Below are 25,048 nucleotides of genomic sequence, written 5' to 3'. Positions count from 1 at the left end.
TACTGTGCTTGGCAGAAACGGGATCAGGAGCAGAGCAGGAGGCAATGCCCACCTGCTGCCTTCACACAGCTGGGATCAGGCATGGAGCAGGTGGCAATGCCCGCCCCCCCTTTACCCAGCTAGGATAAGGCGTGGAGCAGGGGACAATATTTGTCTTCCACCTTCACCCATCCAGGATCAGGTGTGGAGCAGGTAGCAATGCCCATCTCCCTTCATGAGGCTGGGATCAAGTGCGGAGCATGTGACAATGTCCGCCCTCCTTCACCTGGCTGGGATCAGGAGTGAAGCAGGTGGCAATGCCCACCCCACTTCACCCAGCCGAGATCAGCCATGGAGAAACAAAGCCGGGAATACAACAATATGTATTTCTATTCTATTAAAGTGCATTTAAGTGCAAATAGCAAAAGTGTTGTAAACAGTGTACAAAAAGCAATAAATATATCAATCACAATCCGTCAGTGTCCATATATATATTCCACAATGGGAGATCCCAGGAAGGGGAGGTGGAGTTCCAGTTGGAAACAAATTTCCAGGAAAGTTCATAAATAATTTAAAAGTCATAATCCATGCACGATGAAACCATTATTGCCGACGGTCCGATGTGTGCACTGATGTTTCAAATCCCGTTTCGAGGCAAAAAGGCACTTCTTCATGGGCATATATCTTCTGGAAAGTAATAACTCCCGGTCCAACACACTCCTGGATCCAATACACAATCAAAAATTACAACGGACATGTGATCGATATATTTATTGCTTTTTGTACACTGTTTACAACACTTTTGCTATTTGCACTTAAATGCACTTTAATAGAATAGAAATACATATTGTTGTATTCCCGGCTTTGTTTCTGTTTGTTCCTACTAACCGGGTTATCTCCCTGAGTTTTGCCCTGAGATCAGCCATGGAGCAAGAGGCCCACCCACCCTTCACACAGCTGGGATCAGGTGCAGAGCAGGTGGCAATGCCCATCCCCCTTCACCTAGCCGGGATCAGATGAGGAGCAGGTGATAATGCCCGTTCCCTTCACCCAGCCAGGATCAGGAGAGGAGTATGAGGCAATGCAAATCACCCTTCACTCATCTTGTATCAGGCGCAGAGCAGGAGGTGAGGCCTGCCTCCCCTTCATCCACCCGGGATCAGGCACAGAACAGGTGGCAATGCCCATCCCTCAACTTCACCTGGCAGGGATCTGGAGTGGAGCAGGTGACAATGCCCCCCCTTTTCACCCAGCCAGGATCATGTGTGGAGCAGGTGGCCATGCCCCCCCCGCCTTCATCCAGCTGGGGTCAGTGATGGAGGAGGACAGAATGCTCACCTGCCCACCCTCCCCTTTCTACAGTCTGTTGTATTTTTTCCCACAACTGGCTTTGTTGCTAGTTCCAATAAAAAGTTTTTCAACCAGTGTACAATTAGGAAAGGTAATACACATCCTACTACTAATGATTAAAGACTTTTTTGGCATTTCCTCCAACCTTTATAAATGGTTATTCTGGATTGTGTGGCCCCCTTCAAAGTGTAAATAAACAAACTCATTCATATTTATTAGGAGAAGTAGTCCTACAGGTATGTAGAAACTAGGCCATGAAGGGCCTTGAAAGTGATAACCAGTACCTTGAATTGAGCCTGGTAACCGATCGGTAGCCAATGGAGCCAGTGGGTGAGATGCATGTTCTGCCTGGCACCTGCTAGTAACTAAGCTGCTGCCTTCTGTACTAAGTGAAGTTTCTGAGTTGACTTCATGGGAAAGCCCAGGTAGAATGCATTACAGTAGACTAGATAACCACAGTATGGATCCATGTGGCCAGATCAACTGAGTCAAGATAGGGGCCAACTGAAGGGGTAGGTGAATCTGATAGAACTCCCTCCACCCAACAAAGTCGGGAGGGAAGGAGAAGGAGCAAGCCAAAACTGCAGAAGTTTCATTATTCCTATGGGGGAATTTGGGGGGTGCAGTGGAATGGCTGTTTTTCAGCCAAATGACACCAAAATTTCAGCAGAGCCAGTGCTGCCTGTCTATTATACATCTTCCAAGGTTCAAGCAAATTGAAGCAAGGGGAACAATTCTACAGGTTTCTGAACAAGGTGCCCCCAGCCATTATACTTGCAGAGAACTGCAGCTCTTCCATTGTTTCCTATGGGGCACTTCGGTTGGGGGACCAAAGTGGCTGTTTTTCAACCAAATGTCACCAAAATTGCAGGGGAGCTAATATTCCCTGACTTCTAAAAATCCCTACAAAGAAGAAAAATTGCACCCCCACAAAGAAGATAGGAAAGAAGAACTGAGGCTTTCTGCAGCTGGTCTCTAAAGTGTCAGGTCCAGTGTATGTTTAAACTGTACTGACTCCATTTTCTAATGCTTCTAGTGTTTAAGTGCTTTCTTCGCAGGTGCACCAGTTCCCAGGCAGCATTCCCACCGGAGGAGACTGTTTTGTCTAACACCGTTCCACCAAGCATTGGCCTTGAAGGAGAGCAGCTTCCCAGGACTGAAAGATGTTTTGAGAACTGTGGGGGGAGGCTGATTCAGATGGGAATTGTTACTCTGTACCTCATGCTTTGCTCTTCATTGGTAACAATGACTGTGTACCATCCTGAGTCTTCTATTCAGGACAGTGGACTATAATGGACCTTTTCTGCAGTAAAGTTTCCTTATTCAATCAATGGACTCTTGTTTGCTTTTGAAAGGGAACCTGTAGGAAGAGCCTTATCTAGCCACAGGCTGACATTTTGTTACCAATCATGCCTGAGTCGGGCCCAGCGGAATCCAAGGTAGTCCCGGACAGGGATCCTTTGTTTGATCCGTATGCGTCTCCCGACAGTCAAACAGCGCAACCCCAAGAATCTCAGGAACCGGTGCCAGCCGGGACCGGAGCTTCGACTTCTACCCCGCCTCTCATCGACCTCGGCAGTGAGGGGACAAGGCCGACGGCGGCCGCTCTCCCCTTGATCTCGTTACCCACCCCGTCGGAGTGGGGAGCCAGACCCCGAGAAACGAGAGAGCGCCGGGCCGGTGGACTACATCCACGAGTTTCGATGGACGGGCGCCGAAGCCTAGAGACTGTCCCTGAGCTGGATAGCAGCCAACCGTGGCTGTTTTGGAACAGGACGACCGAACAGACGGACGGGAACACATCCCGCCGCGGCGCCCTGAGTTGGGATTATTCGGAACTTGCCCCGTGGAAAGAGCCAACGGAAGTTCCTGAACAAAGTTGGGTGCAGATGCAAAGTCGCACCCATGCTGTAGATTCCGGCATCTCGGCAGTGACGGGCCTAGCCAAAGGACTTCTAGCAGCGAGATTGCGAGTCGATCAAGGAGACCCTCCGCCTTGGGGGCCGTTTTCCCCGGTGAGTGCAACTGAGGGAGGTTCCGTGATGGGGCAACCGGGTCCAAGCCGAATGCAACAGTTGGAAGCTAGGCTGATCGACATGGAGGAAAGTTTGGCTCATGCCATTCACCTAATCTCAGCGATGGGGGCAGGAGAGAGACTATCACCTGAAGAAATGGCTGTACAGATAGCTACCCTCCAAAGCGTTATTTCCTATCCGGTGGAGGTCGTTCCGCAGCAGCCGCCGCCTTCAGGAGAGGAGGAATCCTGCCCTGGAGAACCGGGAGAACCGCCCGCGGAACTTCCTAGATTAGATGAAATTCCGCCTAGCGGGGATACTCCAGCTGAGGTACCTGGAGAAGCTCCAACAGAACCCCCTAGAGCGAACGGGGATCCACCTCCTGAGGCTCCAGCTGAGGGGCCTAGAGAAGGGGAAGAAAGGCCAACCCGTCCAACCGAGACGACGGTGATACCCCCTCCCGCTTCTCCAATAACGGTCCGGCCGGATCAGTCGGAAGAGCCTCCGGCTCCTCCTGGGGAGGAATTGCCACAACAACCGCTAGAAGTTGTCCCCATTCAGCAAATCCCAAGGGACGGTCTACCGGCGCCACAAGACCAGCCTCTGCTTCCCAGAGTAACGACGCCAGGAGGGGCAAGCCCGCGCGGCCCACCACCCATCAGGCCTTCGCCGCTGCGGCCCCTTCCGCTTCGACCGCAACTAATCCCTTTGCAGCAACCGATCCGTTTGCCACCGGACCAACCCGTATTACCACCTCCGAATCAACCGGTGGGGCCTACACCACTACGACCCCACCAACCCGCCCCTCAGCGGCCGATCATCACTCGACCGCACCGGCCACCTCCACCTCAACCGCTACTGCCGACGCCTCCGGTGTTGCCACCACCAGCCCAACCAAGGTTGCAGCAGCCTGCCCGGCCACTGCTACAGCCACCGGCCCAACCAAGACCACCGCCCGCCCAGCCGAGGCCACCACCCGCTCAGCCGGTGTTGCCGCCACCAGTGCAACCAGCACCGCTGCCACAACTGGGTCCCCAACTACCTCCCCTCGTTCCTCAAGTGCCCTTGATGCTTCCGACGGACTTCTACCCAGCACCGGCTCCGAGACAAGACCTCCCGATGGGCTGGGTGAAACTGGAAGCTACTTTTGATGGGGATCCCTCCAAACTAGGATTTTTCCTAGTGCAAGTAGTGCAATTCTTCAACCGGTGGGGACACCTCTTCGGCAGCGAGGCCAGTCAAATTGAGCATCTCGGCTCCCGCTTACAAGGCAAAGCAGCGGACTGGTATGTAGGCCTATACAATATCGGGGCCCCCGAACTCAATACTCTCCAGGGGTTGGTGGACGCTATTCGAGCACAATATGAAGACCCCTTAGAAGAAACCAGGGCCCGAACAGAATTGCAAGCCATTAAACAAGGCAGCATGTCGGCAAGGGACTATATTACGAAATTCCGACAACTAGCCGCCAAATGCCCTAGGTGTGAGGAGTCCACCAAAATTATCCTGTTCAAGCAAGGGCTAAACCCGAGACTTCTGGACAGAGCCCTTATGCAGGACAATCCTCCTACGTTATTAGGTTGGATCCAGCTTGCATGTGAAGTTGAAAATCGCATTTTGGAAGTCCGTTTGGTTGAACAACAACAACAAACGGGACAAAGAAGACCCTTAACTTTACAGAGGGGAGGACGGGGAGCTGGATACGCCACTCGTGGAGCGAGAGATGCTAGATGGCAACAAGGGCTGTGTTTGCAATGCGGACAAGCCGGTCACTTTGCAGCACAATGCCCCTACCGGCCTGTGCAAAGACCTCCGCTTCAACTACGGCGTCCAACCCTTGCTCCATTTCCTACTCTCCAACGCCCGATTCCCGCTCCACGAGCGAACAGAGGCCGCGGCGCTTCCCAACGACCCGCCTCAGAAAGGGGGCTGGAAGCGGAAGAGGTTATGGAATACGACCCCGCTTCCCCAAATGCAGAGGTAAATCCAGAAAGTCCCCAGTCGGGAAACGAGATGGATCTGTCGTAAAGGGGCCCAACCGACAGATCCACCCCAAGCCCGTCCCTGCACGGAACCGGCCGCCTGGGTCCATCTTATTCATGCCAGTGACTTTACTTAACCCGGAGAGGAAGATGCACATCCGAGTGCAAGCCCTTATCGACTCGGGCTGTTCAAGAGACATCATCGCCCCAGCCCTAGTCAACGGACTAGTCCTACCAACCCGTGAATTGCAAAATCCAGTAATATTTGAACAAATGGATGGCACCAATATGAACCCTGTTACCACCGAAACCATCCCAGTGATCACAGGCATGGGCCAACACTGGGAGAAAAGGTCTTTTGTCATCAGCTCCACTGCCAAATACCCGTTAATTCTAGGCAGCAAGTGGCTATGTGATCACAATCCCTACATAAATTGGGCAGAAGGATGCATCACTTTCAGTCACGCCAACTGTAAAAACCATCGTTGGAACCAAAACTGGGGTAGTGATCCAACTCACACTGAGAAGGCTCTTCTCACCCAAGAAGAAATAAACCAAATACCCGAACCGTATTGGCCCTTTCTGAATGCTTTCTCCGAAGAAGAAGCTGATACTTTACCCCCGCACCGACGAACTGACTGTGCGGTGGAAATTTTACCTGGAGCTTCACTGCCCAAAGGACGACTCTATCCCATGAGTCTCCATGAACGAGAAGAGCTCCGAAAATTCATCGACACCAATCTTCAAAGAGGGTTCATCCGCCCAGCCAATAGCCCCCACGCCGCTCCGGTTCTCTTCGTGAAGAAAAAAGATGGGGGACTTCGGCTGTGCACGGACTTTAGAGGACTTAATGCTGTGTCCACCAACAACGCCTATCCCATCCCGCTCATCCGAGACCTTCTCAACGTCGTGGCCCAAGGTAAGATCTTTACAAAATTGGATTTAAAAGATGCTTACTTCCACGTCCGTATCAAGGCAGGGGATGAGTGGAAAACCGCATTTAATACACCCCTCGGACAGTATGAATACTTAGTTATGCCTTTTGGATTGGCGGGAGCCCCGTCTGTATTCATGTCCATGATAAATGAAGTTCTACACAAATTCCTTTATAAAGGTGTGGTGGTGTACCTTGATGATGTATTAATTTATTCGGACACAGAGGAGGAACACATTCAAATGGTGCAAAAAGTCCTGGCCACCTTGATGAATAATAAACTACCCATCAAGTTGTCCAAATGTGAATTCCATAAAACTGAACTCACTTACCTTGGGTACTGTATCTCCCAAGAGGGATTAAAAATGGATCCAGCCAAAGTACAAGCGATCCAAGAATGGCAAACTCCCACCACCCGCAAAGAACTGCAGTCCTTCCTGGGTTTTGCCAACTTCTATAGAGACTTTATAGCAAACTTCGCCCAGCTCACGCTCCCCTTAACGGACCTGTTAAAAACTAAAAATAAAGGGGACCAGGCTAAAAAACCCTCCTCCAAATTACAATGGACATCCGATTGCCAAACTGCTTTCGAATGCCTGAAAGGGCAATTTGTAACAGAACCCATCCTCTGCCACCCCAACGAAAAGTACCCTTTCATAGTGCAAGTCGACGCCAGCGATACGGCGATAGGAGGGGTATTATTGCAGAAGGGGGAGGATGGGAAACTGCGGCCTTGTGCATTCCTGTCAAGGAAGTTTTCAGATGCAGAAAGAAATTGGAATGTGTGGGAGAAGGAAGCTTTTGCAGTAAAGGCAGCCCTCACTAACTGGAGACATTGGCTGGAGGGAGCGCGATACCCCTTCGAGGTCTGGACAGATCATAAAAATCTGGAGGCCCTTCGAAGCCCACGCAGACTGAATGCCAAACAATTGCGATGGGCAGAATTCTTCTCCAAATTCAATTTCACTTTAAATTACCTCCCGGGCAAGACTAACTTTCTGGCAGACGCCCTATCGCGCATGCCCCAACACAAAAGCAAACGGGAGGAGACTATAGACACAGTCTTCTCACCTACGCAATTGGGAGGCGTGGTGACTACCCGCAGCCGAGCAAGCCAGCCCCTCCCGCACAACCAGGAGTGGAAATCGAAACTTAAAACTGAGGTGGAAAAGGAGGGGGATAAAGCGCCTAGAAACAAACTGACCCAATCCCCACAGGGGGATTGGCTAGCTGGAAACAAATTTTATGTCCCGGACAGCCTCCGACGGGAGGTATTACAGCGATGTCATGATGCCCCCACTGCTGGTCATTATGGGTATCTGAAAACGTTGCATCTAATACAACAACAATTCTGGTGGCCGGGCATGCGCAAAGACATTTCCCAATACGTTAGCTCCTGCCCCATTTGCCTCAGCGCCAAAACCCGGAAAGGGAAACCTCCAGGTCTCCTACAACCATTGGAAACACCTAACAGACCTTGGGAAATAATATCTATGGACTTTATCACTGATTTACCCCTTTCGAAAGGACATAATTGCATTTTAGTCGTAGTAGATCTGTTCTCCAAACAAGCTCATTTTATTCCATGTACTGCTATACCCACCGCTCGAAAACTGGCGGATTTATTCTTAAAACACATCGTAAAATTACATTCTTTTCCGTCCAAGGTGATTTCGGATCGCGGCGGACAGTTCGTTGCCAACTTCTGGCGGGAGCTTTTGCAAATGTTGAATATTGAGCAAGGAATCAGCTCAAGCCACCACCCACAAACCGACGGACAATCCGAAAAAACTAATCAGATTTTAGAACAGTTCCTTCGTTGCTACATTAATTTCCAACAAGATAATTGGGTGGACCTTCTCCCTTTGGCTGAATTCTCATACAACAACAGTGTGCATGCTTCCACTGGGGAGGCCCCTTTCAAAATTGTATATGGAGCTCACTTCAATCCCTTCCCGTTGGACACTCCCCCTCTCCATTCCTCTAGTTCGCCTGATGACATCTTCTTCTTATTAAGAAACACCTCGAAAAAGCCAAACTGGATTACAAAAAGTACGCAGATCGCCATCGTGCGGCCGAATGGGATTTACAACCTGGAGATCATGTTTATATTTCCACCAAGAACCTGAAACTAGCTCAGACAAGCCGCAAACTAGCGTTAAAGTTCCTTGGACCTTTCCCTGTACGCAAAGTAATCAATAAAGTGACTGTTGCTGTAAATTTACCCAAGAACTTACGCCATGTTCATGATACATTCCATGTCAGTCTCCTGAAAAGGGCTCCCACCGACGACAAGTGGCACATCAAAGCTCCACCCATTCCAACTTTGATAGACGACCAAATACACTATGAAGTGCAACAAATTTTGGACTCTAAATTCAAACGAAATCAGCTTTTTTACCTCATTAGGTGGAAGGACTTTGATTCTGGTTACGATGAGTGGGTGAACTCTGTACATGTTCATGCTCCTAGATTAACCAAAGCTTTTCATACTCGTTACCCATATAAACCAGGGGGGGATCTGTTTTAAGGGGGGCAGAATGTCAGGTCCAGTGTATGTTTAAACTGTACTGACTCCATTTTCTAATGCTTCTAGTGTTTAAGTGCTTTCTTCGCAGGTGCACCAGTTCCCAGGCAGCATTCCCACCGGAGGAGACTGTTTTGTCTAACACCGTTCCACCAAGCATTGGCCTTGAAGGAGAGCAGCTTCCCAGGACTGAAAGATGTTGTTTTGAGAACTGTGGGGGGAGGCTGATTCAGATGGGAATTGTTACTCTGTACCTCATGCTTTGCTCTTCATTGGTAACAATGACTGTGTACCATCCTGAGTCTTCTATTCAGGACAGTGGACTATAATGGACCTTTTCTGCAGTAAAGTTTCCTTATTCAATCAATGGACTCTTGTTTGCTTTTGAAAGGGAACCTGTAGGAAGAGCCTTATCTAGCCACAGGCTGACATAAAGGTGTTCTCCCTTGCAAGAATCCAAATGGAAGTGAGAAATGTTGTCTGGGAAATTGGTAGAATGAAAGAGAAAAGAACTGCCTGCGATAGCCAGCTAACAGCACCTAAAGATAAAAAACAACACAGATTGTTTGGGGAGGGGTGCTTCATAATACCGAAGAATCCCAGATCTGTATTACCTTTCTGGGAAATAACTGTGATGATCCAAACTCAAATCTTTGGCTCAGGAACTTTGTAATGCACAACCCTAGAGGGTGGGAGTGAACGGCAAGGGGAAATCATGTCAATAGCTTCCAGAAGCGTCTCATTCCATGCTTTCACTGCAGCCTTAGCAGAGCCGAAACCCCCCTAGGTCATTCTGGAAACCAGCTGAATCCATTAGTTGCCATAGATTTTACCAGGCCATCCCTCTTGCAGCATGCTGGTGCCATGTTCACCTGTGTCTTGGGTATGCAATGGCCAGACCATATTACAGGCTGTACTTCTAACCCCTTGACCAGATCTTCCTTTAAAGATTCTGTTCAAAAAGTTAAGTCTAATGTATGACATTTGATACGTGTAGGGCCCTTCACAGCCTAAGAGACCCTTAGCGGCCATAGAGATGACAAAATCTTGTGCTGGCCCCAACATGCTTGCATGAGCATGTCCTTTGAAGTCACCCAGGACAACCAGTCTGGTGGGTCTTCTTCAGCATCAAACCTGAGATTACTTCTACTAGATCAGACAGGGTGCTCAGGAAAGAAATCGGAGGCTGATAAACAAGTAAAATGCCCAGTCTTTCCCTGGAACCTAATATAAGGGACAAATTTTCAATGCCACCTATATGCTGCACCATCAGTCCCCAAAAGGAGAAGGACTTGCAGAGGATGATAGCTACTCCCCCCCACCCCCAGCCTCCTGAGAGGTATTGATAAAGGACCATATAACCATAAGTTGCTAATTCAGTCAGACAAACGCCATCATTTTTATCTAACCAGGTTTCAGGCATACAAACTGTAGTCCTGACATGTCTACAGTTTTGTGTACCAAGCGAAGAGACAAAAGCCCCTTCTTACATGCCCAGGGTAAAGCTGCTCGCCACCTTGGGATCAGCTAGCAATTTCCCCCAGGCCAGTTTGGCTAGGTATCCTGACAGTGTTTTTCCATCTTCTGGGCATGGAGCAGAGGTCACTGGGGGTGTGGGAAGGGGAGATAGTGAATTTCCTGCATTGTGCAGGGGTTGGACTAGATGACCCTAGAGGTACCTTCCAACTCTATGATTCTATGATTCTAAGTCAACTGGTACAGAGCCAGATTTCTCTAATCTAAAAGATTTGACAAGGGGATTTAGCCACAATTGGCTGGAATAAAAGTCAAAATATAACTATACAAATATTAGTAATACTGTTGCCCAAGCATCTAAAATATTATAGGCAAAAGAGACTAACCAACGTAGCTGCCTGTCCACACTAAGTAGAAAACTCAAGGTCACCAGAAATACTGCTATACAGTTTAAAAAAAAAACATTTGTATGGCGAAACTTGGCTGGAATCAAACAAGGCATAGTGGGGAGAATGTATGTGATTTCCATTGATTATTTTACTGCAAGCCTCTCTAGGGAAGATCAAAGAGAGCACAGTCTTCCATTTTTGTCCATGACATCATCATTTGCACTGGACTCATCTAAGCGCCTTGGGCTAACTAGGCACATTTAATTAGGATTCTTAAATATTTTTGGCAACGGATAGCCCCCTCAAGATTTTATAAATTCGCATAACTATGTATGAAACTGTTTATCAAGAGACTGTACTAACTCACAAGACTTACATTGCTGTCATTAAACAGCCATATGTTTCAAATGAGGAAAATATGTAAATACGTTATGGCCAGTATTAGCATACTCTGGACATAAGCTTGTCTCTAAATATTTTTATAAGAAAAGATTATCAAGCTAATGAATTGTGACAAGTGAATTAAGAACAACTTACTCAGCACGAGTTTGGCATACCACTGCTATAGCTGGCCTATGTTTTCATTCTAGTTTTGTAAATGGCTTTCTGTCCTTGACAGTCATGCCATACACTGACTAGAAAGTGGAACACACACATGCTGGGCACAGGTGCATGACAGCTAGAAGCAGCAAGACCAAATGGTTGAAATACTTTTATCATCCCAGAATGCTCGGTTTTAATTGTGCATTTTTCAAAAGCTGTTTAAACATTCCCTTAAGCACAAATCCCTTGGAAACAATGAACAAAATAATTACAGGCTCTAATTTGTTTTTTTTTTAAAGTAGCACAATTAACGGAAAGAATACAATCAAGTAAAAATTATTAAAGGTCTCAAAGAAAACAACAAGACATCATTAGAATGGCATTACTCCCTTTGACTCAGAAGCAAAATTACAGACAGGATGGCATGAAGGTAAAATTCCTCCCTCACAATGACTGGTTGCAGTAGCATAGCCATATTAGTCTACTGTAACAAAACAAAACAGAAATCCAATCGCATCTTAGAGATGAACAACATTCATGAGACAGAGCTCGCTTCTTCAGATACAATGGGAAGAAAGAAAGTCATGTACCACATGTGAAGAAAATTATAACAGGAGAGGAAGGAAATGAAAGTGTCTGCTCAAATCATGATAAAGAAAGGAAATTTCTAGATGTAAAAAATGACTGTGCACTACAACAAGTAGTCAATTAGAGGGAAGAAGACCTGAGATTTGATCCTCAGAGGTGCTTAGGATCCAGGACTATCACGTTCAACACAAACATGAACAGTAAGTCACCTGGAAAATCCAACACCTCATTTAACTTTAAAAGAGGCAACCTCTCAGAAATTAGGGGAATAGTTTAAAGGAAAGAAAAAACAAGAGTCGGGAGAGTAGATCTCTTTTGGATGCTTGGAGATTATTTATTTATTTAATATCTTGTCCTCCCCATGAATGGGCTCAGGGCAGCTCACATCTTCAATAAAATACAAGAAGTTAATCATCAACTATAAAAACACACTTAAAACTGTCATTAAAATACTTCAAGTGTCATTATACATAGGCTACTTTAGATACTGATCAAAAACCAGCATAGGTCATGGCATGTGGGCAGAACGCATGGCCAAAGGCAGTCATAGAAGAGGTGATTATCCTAGATGGAATAAGGGAGGGACACCCGCTGGCCCTCAACCAAAGGCCCGGCGGAACATCTCTGTTTTACAGGCCCTGAGGAACTGTAATAGGTCCTGCAGGGCCTGGATCTCCAGCGGGAGAGTATTCTACCAGGCTGTGGGCAGGGCAGAAAAGGCCCTGGCCCTGGTGGAGGCCAGACAGATGTCCTTTGGGCTAGGCACCACCAGGAGTTGTTTGTCCCTGCAAGGGACATAATGGGAGAGGCAGTCTTGCAGGTATGCCAGTCCCAGTCTGTGGAGGGCTTTAAACACCAAAGTTAACACCTTGAACTGGATCTGGAACTCCACTGGAAGCCAGTGCAACTGGCACAGCATAGGATGGATATGCACTCCAGTAGACGTTCTTGTAAGAATGTATGCTGCTGCATTATGCACCAGCTGTAGCTTCTGGGTAAGGCCCAAGGGCAGCCCAGCGTAGAGTGAGTTGTAGTAATCTAGCCTGGAGGTGACCGTTGTATGGATTGCAGGTCTTGGGATGAGAGATAGGGTGCCAGTTGCCTGGCCTGTCGGAGATGAAAAAAGGCAGACCTGGCAACAGTCGTGACTTGGGCCTCCATTGGAAGTATGGCATCCAAAGTCACACTCAGGCTTCTCGCTGTCAATGAAGGCTTCAGTTGCACCCCGTCGAGGGTTGGGAGCCAGGTTCCCAACCCCATTGTTCCACAACCCAGACATAGAACCTCCGTCTTTAAAGGATTCAATTTCAGGTGACTCTGATGTAGCCACACCATCATGGCCTCAAGACCCTTCGCCAAGGAATCCAGAGCACAGTCAGACTGGTCATCCATTAACAGATAGAGCTGGGTGTCATCTGCATACTGGTGACAGCCCAGCCCAAAATTGTGGACTACCTGGGCAAGGGGACGTATATAGGTGTTAAATAGCATGAGGAAAAGAATTGCCCCCTGAGGGATGCCGCATACCAAAGAATGATGGGTGGACATCTGTTCCCTAAATGCCACCCTCTGTCCCTGACCGCGGACCGTGGAGGAAGGAGCTCAGCTATTACAGTGCTGTCCTACGAATCCCCACATCAGCAAAGCAGTGGGTCAAGAGATTGTGATCGACCATGTCAAACGCTGCTGAATGATCTAGAAGTCAGTGTTGACCCACCCTGATTCAGGTGTCGCCGCAGATCATCTGTGAAAGTGACCAGAGCTGTCTCTGTACCATGGCCAGGCCTGAAGCTGGACTGGAATGGGTCCAGGATAGAGGCATCATCCAGGTATACCTGCAACTGTTCCGCTACCGCCCTCTCAATTACTTTACCCGGGAATGGAAGATTTGAAACTGGGCCATAATTAGCTGGATCAACAGGATCCAATGATGGTTTCTTTAATAAGGCCACACCATTGCCTTCTTCAACGAGTCTGGGAAACCCCCAGAACTCAGAGAAAGATTAATTATGTCAGCTAGCAGGACCCAAATCCCAACACCACCAGTTTTCACCAGCCATGATGGGCACAGGTCCAGTGGGTATGTGGCAGGTTTCACAGCATGCAGGACCCCATCTACCTCCTCCTGGGAGAGTGGCTTGAACTGATCTAATATCAACCCTGAAGACAGCCATGGGGCCTCCACATACTGCATCAACCGTGGTGGACAGGTCCCGGCAGAGTGACAAGATCTTATCTGCAAAATAGTCTCCAAAAGTCTCACAGCTTATCATTGAATTTACATTTTTATTTGTCCCATGTGTAAGGGACGTTAAAGCTCAAATCACTCTGGAAAGTTGTGCTATTATTATGTTATTTTATTATTATTATTATTAATAATTATTATATTATTTAAAAGCAGAATAATAGAAGCTCAGAAAGAATGCATAACAGTGACTAGAATGGGGTGGGGGATGCCAAAAGGAGGCTGGCAGTGTTAACAAGTGGGATCAAGGAAGCCATAAAAGGTAATTGGGGCTTCTTTTATAAAACAGAGGTCTAGCCCAAACAGGGGAAAAGTACAGGAGCACAAACTCTGGCAAAGAGAGAGAGAACATAAGCAAAAAATGAATTTGAGGAACATCTCACTAAAAGCATTGGAGATCCCTCATGATGTAGTACTAGAGGGTCTGAGAGACCCAGGTTCAAATCCCCACTCTGCCATTTTAGCTTTCTGAGTGACCCTGGGCCAATCACAGAGTCAACCTATCCTACTTCACACAGCAGCAGGGAGATGGGCACTTCACCCCCGACTCAGCCACTTTCAGAGGTTTCCTGACAAAAGTCTCTCCCCTCCCTCCCTCCGGCTGGAAGAAGGGAGACTTTGAAGGGAAGGAGGTTCCCCACACCATTTGCAAATGACGTAGGGAACCTTCTTCCCTTCAGAGTCTCCCCTCCCTCCCTCCCTCCAGCCAGCTGGAAGGAGGGAGACTTGGAAGGGAAGGAGGTTCCCCATGCCATTTGCAAATGGCGCAGGGAACTTTCTTCTCTTCCAAGTGTCCCCCCTTCCTCCCATGAACAGCCAACCATGAACATGTTCATGAACAGGGTCATGTTCGTGGTTGTTCGTGATTCCCTGTTCAGGGATGGCAATGAACAATGAACATCATGGTCAGGTTTTTTCCCTGTTCGTGCCCACCTCTACTAACAGGTCAAACACAATGAATATTTAATACATCTGAATCATAAAACCAGAAGGAGAAATTACTGGACTATTAGATGACAAAGGAATGAATGGATTACTGATGGGAGATTTTTCAAAACTCCCCTGTCCCACAAGGCAGTTTCTTATGGGGGTCAAGAGTCAAAACACTCAGAATCGGGGAGTGATGCCACCACCAGTCTCTCTGGCTAACCATCAGCTTGAGACCAAGAGACAAATCTCAAGTCCAACCAGATCTTAAGCAAATAGAAGTCAGTCCTACAGATTGAGTTCCACAAAACAATTACTTGGGTAGCTGTGGAAAATAGCCTAAGGTGTAGGGTTTAGATTGAAGCACTAAAACCCTAATAATACCACAGAAATATAATTAATAAACTGTATTAAATGAAGTGCAAAAGAATATAATTATAGCAATGTGCAAACAGGAGAAGAAAAATCATAAGTTAAATAACAATCCTAATACTATACAGGATTTCAGTTCTAAACCAGATGTTACCTAATTCAGCTAGAGCACAATAGTCCAGAAAGAACTTCAAAGTCCAGAATCCAGAGAACAAGAATTTCATGCTGTCACTTATCCAGGCAATCATGTCCAAGACACAAAAATGGTGTATGGATACGAATGCCCCCAGCAACCATCCCAAAGTAAGATGCTGTCACGAGCAGGAATGTAACTAGAATGAGGGTTTAAGCTTTAAGGCCATAGTATGGTCATAGTATGCTTGACCAGCTTCACCAATCAGTAAGTTGCACACCTTAAGACAGTAAGTCTCTGCAGCTGGCTTGTCCTCACAATTAGCAGCCAATAACTGCACTCGCAGAATGCTATGAATTAATGAGACGGAAGGCAAGTGTGAAACTCCCTTCTAAGTTCTCTCCTTGAAACTCTGTGATGTGCCTGTGGCTGGTTCCATCCAACTCTTATCTATCTGGGAACTTGCAGTGTCATCATACGGCACTTCCTCAGAGAAAAGGCCTTCTCTGCTCCTCACAAAGCTGAAAAGCCTGAACTAATACTTCAAAAAGGGACAATAAACAGACTGGGTACAAATGAATGCCATGTGGTGAATTTGTTGTCTAAATACCCTAAGCAAGGCATATTTTCTCCCAGAGACAATAACTTCTACATCTGGAAAACTATGATTTCATGTTTATAGTCATGAGCATTTCTAAAATTTTTGAAACCTGCAATATGAAGTTTTCACTTCCAATTTTTACTGCATGTTTTTGGTGAAAAATAGTGCAATGAAACTTTCTTTTGAAAGTGTTTAACATACATTCTAACCTCTGAAGATGATAAACAATTCCCCAGTTATGTTGCCAACATTAATAAGTTCGCAAGTCTAATAAATCCTTGAATGGAAATTTTATTTTGATGCTTTAAGATATATTGAAACAAATTTATTGTTATTCATTTAAATTAATCTTGTAATATGCAAATTATTTTGTACAAAATGCATGAATGTCATTCTGACTAATGGCCAAAGGGGTGCCTAGTTAATATTCCAGTTGTCCTCTTAAAAATGCTTAGCCCAATACTGAGAGTAATATATATAAGAAACATGTTAATAAATAAAAAGATAATGAATACAGTTTCATTTATCTTGTAATTTTTATACTAACAGCAGTTCAAAATATATTTCTCAAGTATTTAGAGGTCTCCAAGTTTACTTGGAATCAAAGGCATGTCTGGTTTGAAAGCAGCTTGTGAACTACATTCATTTTTTTGTGAATGAATTATCACTCGGGGAGTGATTGGGCACTACTACATCATTTTGCAACTCTTATCAGTTCCCAGGGGTCACACAGTGCATTGAAGAATCAGGAAAATAACAAAAATTAAGTATCATAGAGAGTGACATAGAGGGAGTCATATAACAGGTAAAGCAGAAAAACAATCTTTAAAATATCTTTTTCATTGTTATAAAGGCACTTCCATTGCTCAGTGTACTTTTAAATGTCCCATCAAAATTCTATTCATTTTTCTTCCAAATCTTGAACACAAATAACAACTCAGATAGAGTTCTATCAAAAAAACCTCAAATGGTGGTTTTTGCAACTCCAAAGGAACTATACTATAGGAGTATTCAGAACAAAACAAACAAGCCAGGAATGCACCTGGAAATTGCTGTTTAAAGCAGCTTCCGGAATCGTAAACCAAATACAGGAAACCAAATTATAACAACCCTCCCACAAAAAAGTTTTGGTTCTTGCTTCACAACGGCAAAAGCAGCAGGCAGGCACTGGGTTTGCATCTTTTCCTTAACAGCATTCACCAATCAGATCCCAAAGCAAGATAGCCCTTACATTATTAACTCTGTTGGTGGGAAGGGGCAATGTGTGGAACAGGGAATTTCTTGAGGATTGCTTCCCCATCCATCCTGCAATCCATTTGCCTACTCTTCCCTTTCAAATACTGGCCGAATCCACACTTCCTTTTTGTTTTCACGCCTTTTTCGCAACCATGGCGCTCTTCAAGCAGATACTCACATGCTTTCCCATTCCGTGTGTTCCCTGCCATCACTGCGCCACAATTGTGCCTCCTTTCCGTACCACGTGATAATGGCGGAAATCTGTTTTTTGCCTGGCCCTTTTTTTTTTAAAGGGCTTTCATAGCGCATTTGCACAATAAAGAAACGTCGGTATACCGCAAAACCTACTTTAGTGAGCAGCGGTTTGCGCAGGAAAAGAAACAGTCCCTGGAGAATGCGCATGTCACCAGCCAATTATTAGAAAGTGGTCTGTGATGAGCAACAAACTGGCCAATCAAAGTTGAGGAGGAGGGAACCTTGCCATTTCTTAAAAGTTGGAATATCGGTATAGCGCAAAACTAACTTTAAAAAAAAAAACGGAAGTGACGTGCATCATCAATGCTGACAATGGAGGAAGGAACTGCCCACTATAATGCTTTACTCAGTGGCGTGTGGAGAACTGATTGCGCCACGAAGACACATTGGGAGGGTGAATGTGATGATGCACAGCATGGTAGCAGAATGAACCCAACTGCCATGACTGCGCAAGATAAGCAGATGGTGAGTGCATGTGGATTTGGCCACAATCCTGCCTGCCTACGGTTGATGGAGATTGGTGGCAATTAATTTGAAAACACCCCCTCGTGGAAACAAAACTGCAAAGCACAAGGAAACATGGCACCGACAGAAAACAGCAGGATGCAAAGGTAATAATTCATTGGCACTATATGAAAGGGAAAAAGTGAATATAAAGAAGGGTTGTTTTTAATACCACCACTGCCCTGCTACCCCCATTGCCAGTCAGTTTCCCACCATTGTGTGTACCCACCAACACTCATCTTCTTCAGCATCCATTGTGTGTGTAGTATAACCAAGGAAACCCCTGGTAGATCAATGGTTTAGAGGGAGGACTATGTTCTGTGTGATGCTAGTGCCATTAAGTGCAAAATCATCTGCCTCAAAGATCCTGGAAGCCCTCATTGCAAAGAACTGGGCTGAAACTCATGATAACAAAACAAAAACAAACGGATTAGATCTGAGCCAGCAACACAGAGGAACAGGAGGAGACCCAAAGGATTATAACATCTCCACTTACAACTTTTGAGAAGCAGGATTTTAGTCCAGTGGCACCTTGGAGACCAAAAAGATAAGATGCTGTTGGATACAAATCCTGCTGTTCTAATGCAGACCAACACAGCTAATCGCCTGAAACTTTTGAGAAGGTAACATTTCCCCTCATTCTCTGACATCAAGTCCTTGGAACCATCAGGAGCCCAGATGATGTTTGTCTATGTCCCCACAGTGACAGGGGTAGCAAGAGCCCTTCCAGCTCCTATGGAGGGTAAACAACTGAAATCACATGAAGCTTTTTCCCCAAGCAATTTATCCAAGAAATTGACACCTGAAGATGTATACTTCCAGCAGAACCGCTAGCCCTCATTCTGTTTCATGTTTAGGTTGGCACAACACCTCGAATTCCTTGCTTCTTGCTAGAGCTAGTGAGTTTTCTGACCATCTCTGCAGACTTAAATCTGTGGCAAGACAACAGGGAACTGCTTAGAGAAACTTCATGGGGACAAAGGAGCTGTGCAATCCACATGTATGACTATGCTCAGGGTAAGCTCCCTGACCCTAAAGACCTCTAGCTTAAGAAAAGACTCTTTATATACTACCTCCTCCTGGTTCATGGGACTGACAAAAGCCCCATCGTCTGGAGGTTGGTTAGACAATTTAGTAGCCTCAGTCAGATAATCTGAAAGATGATACACTTCATTTGTTCCCAGGATTCAGGTGTTTCCCTGATATGCACATTGTGGGTTGGTTTTAGAGACTACACACAGTTTCTCACAGCCTTAAAAACAGGCCTCTGGAGACTTTTCTCTGCTGAACAGTCATTAGCATCCAGAACTGGGACTAAAACTTGAGAAACACATTTCAACTCAAAAACTTACAAAAAGTTGGCTCAAATCTAAAGTAAAGTCTTCAGAAGGAATTCAGAAGGAAATCTTGTAGGTCATCTTTTTATAATGCTCTCTCATTGGCCAAACTCATTCATACAAAACTATAACATCCATAAAAGGTTTTTTTATAGAGAATGTTCTTTCTTTAGAAAAAATACTTAGGTGTTCTCTGAAGTGGCTCATTTTCTTTTTGTGTGCTACCAATAGAACAATTTAAGAACAAATAATAGAAAAACAATACTTTTCTTAATTAGTCTAAACATTTCATAAGATTTTTACAGAGTTTTAGGACACATATATGTTACTGCACTAAGGCACTTAGAATGCTCTAGTACTAAATTTAGTACTAAATAAATTTGAAGGTTTATTAATTGAAGATTAATTTATTAATTGAAAATTATTAATTAAAATTGCAAATGGTTAGGGAAAGGACTGTGGCTCAGTGGAAGAACCTCTGTTTTGTTTTTGTTTAATTTTATTTTTATTTGTTAATAGAAATAAAGGCCCATAGAAAGAGCAGAAAAACAAGGATAAGAAAAAAGTAAACAGTTACAGAATCTGGAATTTAGAAAAGAAAAAGAACAATAATACGTATTTCATTCCCATTCTTCTCTACAACATTTATCTTTTTTTTTAAAGCAAAATTACAGTCTCTCCAAAATTTTCATTTCCACTACTGCCTCCCTTCTACTTGTTTTATATTCCCCCATTCTCTTCTTAATGATCAAAACCACAAATCATCAAGTCACTATTCCTCATTTCGTGTAGGAAGTCTATAAAGGGTTTCCAGTCAGCCAAAAAGATAGACAATGCTTTGTCTCTGATCAAAGCTGTAAGTTTCGCCATCTCCGCTAACTCGGTCATTTTCATAGTCCTGTCCTCTATTGAAGGTAATTCTGTATTTTTCCATTTCTGTGCATACAAGCTGCTGTAATCATATATAGAAATAAAATCCCATGCTGATTTTCCAGCTGTTTATCCATTAGTCCCAACAAAAAGGCTTCTGGTTTAAACTGTACAGTGGTCTTTAGTATTTTTTGTATTACCATATGAATCTGGGTCCAAATTTTTTTAGCTTTATGGCAAGTCCATCAGAGATGATAAAATGTTCCTTCTTGTTTCTCACATTACCAACACTTATTTGACATACCTTTGCTCATTTTGTCTAATCTATCAGGAGACATATACCACCGATAACATCATTTAATAAAAATTTTCTTTAAGTCTAACACTCAACATAAATTTAAGCTCCTTTACCCACATATTTTCACATTTGTCCATCATTATATTATACCCAATTTTTTTTGCCCATTTTACCATATAATCTTTTTATTTTTTTATTTATATTTTATTTATATTTCAATTTATGTACTGCCCATCCTCAGGGGCTCTGGGCGGTGAACAGTTTAAAATCAATAAAAACAAGAAAACAACAATACTAAAATCAATATACAAAACAATAATGAAATAAATTAACCAAGTGCAATGGTGGGGAGAACCCCACCCCACCCCAAAGGTGGGAGGCCAACATGGCACCGCCCCCTTCAACCACTGAACGCCTGGCGGAACAGCTCTGTCTTATAGGCCCGGCGGAATGATAATATGTCCCGCTGGGCCCGGGTCTCCATTGACAGAGCATTCCACCAGGCTGGGGCCAGGACTGAAAAGGCCCTGGCCCTGGTTGAAGCGAGGCAGACTTCCTTAGGGCTGGGGACCACCAGACTTTTACAGACTCTTCTTCCATTTCAAATTTCAATAACAACGTATACATTTTGGAAATAACATGTTCATCATTTGAACAAAGCTCTTTTTCAAACTCTGCCTTTTCCTGCTCAAAGCCCTGTAGTTTTTTATCTAATTTAAATATTTCTAAAAGCTGAGCACATGCAAAACATTGACATTTATAACTCTTCGCTACTTCAATTTACAATCTTCTTGTGAAAATTCTATTAAATCTCCGTAAGTCAACCATCCAAATTTTGAAAGTCGTCTCCCTTCTGTAGAACACGAAATCCAAAGTGGTGTCTTCTGTGTTAGTCTCAATTTACATTTATTCCAAATTCTCAAACCTAATATAATGATTTTTGAAGTCTGCATTGACCTTTACTTTGTCATACCACAACTGCATACAAATAAGCATGCCATCCAAATCTCGAGTCATGTCCTTCCAACATCAAGAGTCTCTTATTTCTCAAAAGCATCCATTCCTTCATCCACATTAGACATGCAGAAGCATGATACACTTTCAAGTCCAATAGACCAAGTCCGCCTCTCTCCTTCGCATCCTGTAAAATTTTAAATTTGACCCTTGGAAGAACCTCTGTTTTGCATGCAGAAAGTTCCAGGTTTAATCTCTAGCATCTTCAGTGAAAAGAATCAGGTAGCAAAGATCTGAAACTGGAGGGCCACTGCTAGGATGAGTAGACAATACTGATCTTGGTGGATGAGTAGTCAGATTCAGTATAAGGCACGTGTGTTCATGTGTGTGAACTATACTACACATACCTAGTTTCTGCATACTCTGAAGTATAATGAATATTTAAGAGACTGAAAATACTAAATAGTATCAGAATGACAAATGTGGAAAAGAACAAATGCACTAATTCAAAATGGAAGAATATGGGAAATGTCAAAGTACAAGCCAGACGGTATCCAGGCAGAATTAAAATTTGTAGCTTTGTATTTAGAGGAACTTTACTGAGGAAACTAGTATTTTGTTATAAGTATTGTTTTTAGGATTAAGGCAAAACACACACATCCTCAAATTACAACTTGTTGTCAAACTATAAACTGGGTTCCTTCAAATATTGGCAAAGAGTTTGCACATTTACATGTTCTGACACGGCCTGGACAACATTGGATAGCTTCCTTCTTTTACTGTGATTCAGTTTCACAACACAACACTGAAAAATAGGGAAGCATCCCTATGTTGTATAGGCAACTGAGCAATGCTACATCTCCTTTGGTGTTGTGAATTGCCAAAAGCACACTGCAGGAAGATAAAGAGTGATCCAGTTGCCTAATGCAGCACAGGGTAAAGTTAAATGAATAAGAATATTAAGATAAACTTTAAAGACTGATGGGCAATAAAGACTAGAAATTGAGAGATAAGGTTGCTGACATCTAAACAAAGTTCCACAGATAAGTTATCCTAACATTGTACATGAGGTTTATACAGAGAAATGATAAATCTATATAAGCCATCCATTTTCTTGGTTTCCAGCTTCAGGTTTTTGTCACTTGCTTACTTATTATTCATTTTCAGCCAGTCCGAGAGGTGACTGACTACACAGTATATGACTGCAATGCAGTTCTTTCTCAAATACAAACATCGTACTTGAAAATCACAAGTAAGGGTTAAAAAAAAAACCCTCATAAAATTTCTAAGTAAATATGAGGCAGCCTGACCGATATAATGTGTTTCAATTTTTAAAAGCGAGAAAGAAACTTGTTGGCAGATTGCACTCCACAGATGGCTAGTTCTTTCCTTGTATCTACTAGGGATGATTAGCATCTTTGACTCTAATGAATAACTGCAGTGGAAGGAAACAATCAACACTAGATTATTTTTACACTAGATAACAAGTACTATGCAGAAAATGAAAGACAAGTTCCACACAGGCACAGCCACACATTTCCTCCCTCCTTCTCTCTCTCTCTCTCTCTCTCTCTCACACACACACACACTAGAATTCCACTTATTTCTAAGGATCTAATAATTTTTTTTAATAATAAAGCACTGTTTCTGCCAAAACCTGTCAGAAAAAAGTAACACATTTCTTTCATCCCCTCTCACATCTGACAGACTAAAAAGAGAGAGATGTACTTGCTTTACATTAAACAAGCAAAGCTGAACTAATGATACAGAAACACAACTGGGCCCTTAAAAATCAAGACCGTTTAAAGAACTAATCATGCAATGAACATTTGAATGAACATCTGGCATTTCTTGTTCCACATATGGCATGAGTTCTACTACAGAATCCTTTCCTGGGGTGCTGCTGCACAGATATGTGCTAAACCATATTTTTTGTTCTTATCTCTCTCCAACACGTCACAAACATAAAGAGCGTATTTCAGATATAATTTGGAAGTTATGGTGATAGTTCCAGGAATGGGCTTTTTAGGATATCCATCCAGGAGGCATTCATGTTGCCTGAGGAAGTACTCCACCCTGGCTGGAGCTACAGTAACTGGATACAACGCCATCTATACTCTGTGCAACATAAGGGCATGGAAGGAACTTTCCAGCCCGTCATAAAACTGTGAGATGCATGGAGGTGACTCCTTGTGTTCATTCAGGAGCTGCAAGTGGAATGAATACACTCTTAAGCTAAACTCTCGCAATTATTCTCACTGATTGGGTCTTAATTTGGACTTAAAGCAAGATGTGTATCAGGGATAGTTGGGCATCACTGATAGTATTAAATACAAAATACAAACCCCAAAACATTTTATTGAACATACTGTTCCTTAAAAAAGATTTGGAAAAGTTTTACAATCTTTCAGTGTTCTTCAACTTTAAAATGCTCTCTAATTTGTACAAAACAGAGAAGATAAATTGCCACCTAAAGGTAAAGTACAAATATTCATTAACAATGAAGTACATTGCATAAAAATGAAATGACACGTTAATTATTACCACCTACCTTCTATCTTTGATAATTAGGTAATGTTCCGAAAGGTGACTAAGGATTCTGTCAAGCCAAATATCCTAATTGTCTAATACAAAATAATTACTTTATAATGTGCAAACATCTTGAACATTGGTGTAAAGCTTTGGGATTTTGATTAGGGCAATAGGTCAGAAATAATTATCAGTCTGATCTGAAAATCTGGAATAATGAACAGACAAGACAGACTTGAAAAATACCCCAAGTTTGCAGAAAAATCTGAAATCTGAAAAAAAAACCACCAGGGGGATTTTTAAAAAATAGCAAAATGATAAAAGGAATGCTTTTAGCTTTAACCAGAATCCCTCAGTGGCTGTTGCTAGGCAATCATTACAGTTTAGCCTGTAGTCAAAATTCGGATTCTGTCAGTCAAAAAGCAGGGGGAGGAGGCAGGGCCCTTTCCATGGCTGTTTTGGGAATTAATTGGGGCCAGGCCCAGAAAAACCACCGGTTGTTTCTGGGCCTTGATACCATATCTCCCCAGATCAGTATTCCACATGGAAGGATCGACCGAGGGGGGCCGCTGGCCCCTCCATTCACCTTTTCTCTTTCTTCAGTACTGAGTTAATTAACTCAGTCAGAACAGGGGGGAGGGGGGCTGGCAGCCAGCCACATGCCTGGCTCCTGACTTTCGCTAGTAAAGAGAGGGATCCAATGGATGCTGTCCGACCATCTCAGGCCCCCCTGGGAATGGGGATCTTGTCCCCCCTTCTCTGTGTGTGTGGCACAAAGACTGGCCGATCTCCTGGGCATCGTCCTCACTGCCTGCAATCTCTGGGCATCTGCCTGGCCTTTTGGACTCTAGTGGCACACCAGGGCGTGGAGATCCCCCTGAGCATGCAGGGTCCCCTGTTCCTGAATATGAGTTAGAGGGGAGGGGGTGCCTCTGAGGTACTTCTGGGCCCCTCCTCTTTGGGGCTGTGGAGTCTCACAAAGGTGCAGAGGTGCCAGGAGCCAC

At 44.3% G+C, this 25,048-nt stretch overlaps 1 protein-coding gene across 2 annotated transcripts in view; it reads right to left on the bottom strand.

The window, feature by feature from the left end:
- Positions 1-25,048, bottom strand: part of SYN2 (synapsin II) — a 341,584-nt gene that overhangs the window by 241,744 nt on the left and 74,792 nt on the right. The gene's annotated exons all lie outside the window — the stretch shown is intronic.

The sequence above is a fragment of the Eublepharis macularius genome, chromosome 4 (genome assembly GCF_028583425.1).
Source record: "Eublepharis macularius isolate TG4126 chromosome 4, MPM_Emac_v1.0, whole genome shotgun sequence".
Taxonomy (NCBI): domain Eukaryota; kingdom Metazoa; phylum Chordata; class Lepidosauria; order Squamata; family Eublepharidae; genus Eublepharis; species Eublepharis macularius.
Note: the sequence above shows the minus strand (reverse complement) of the source record. Positions and strands in the feature narration are given on the sequence as shown.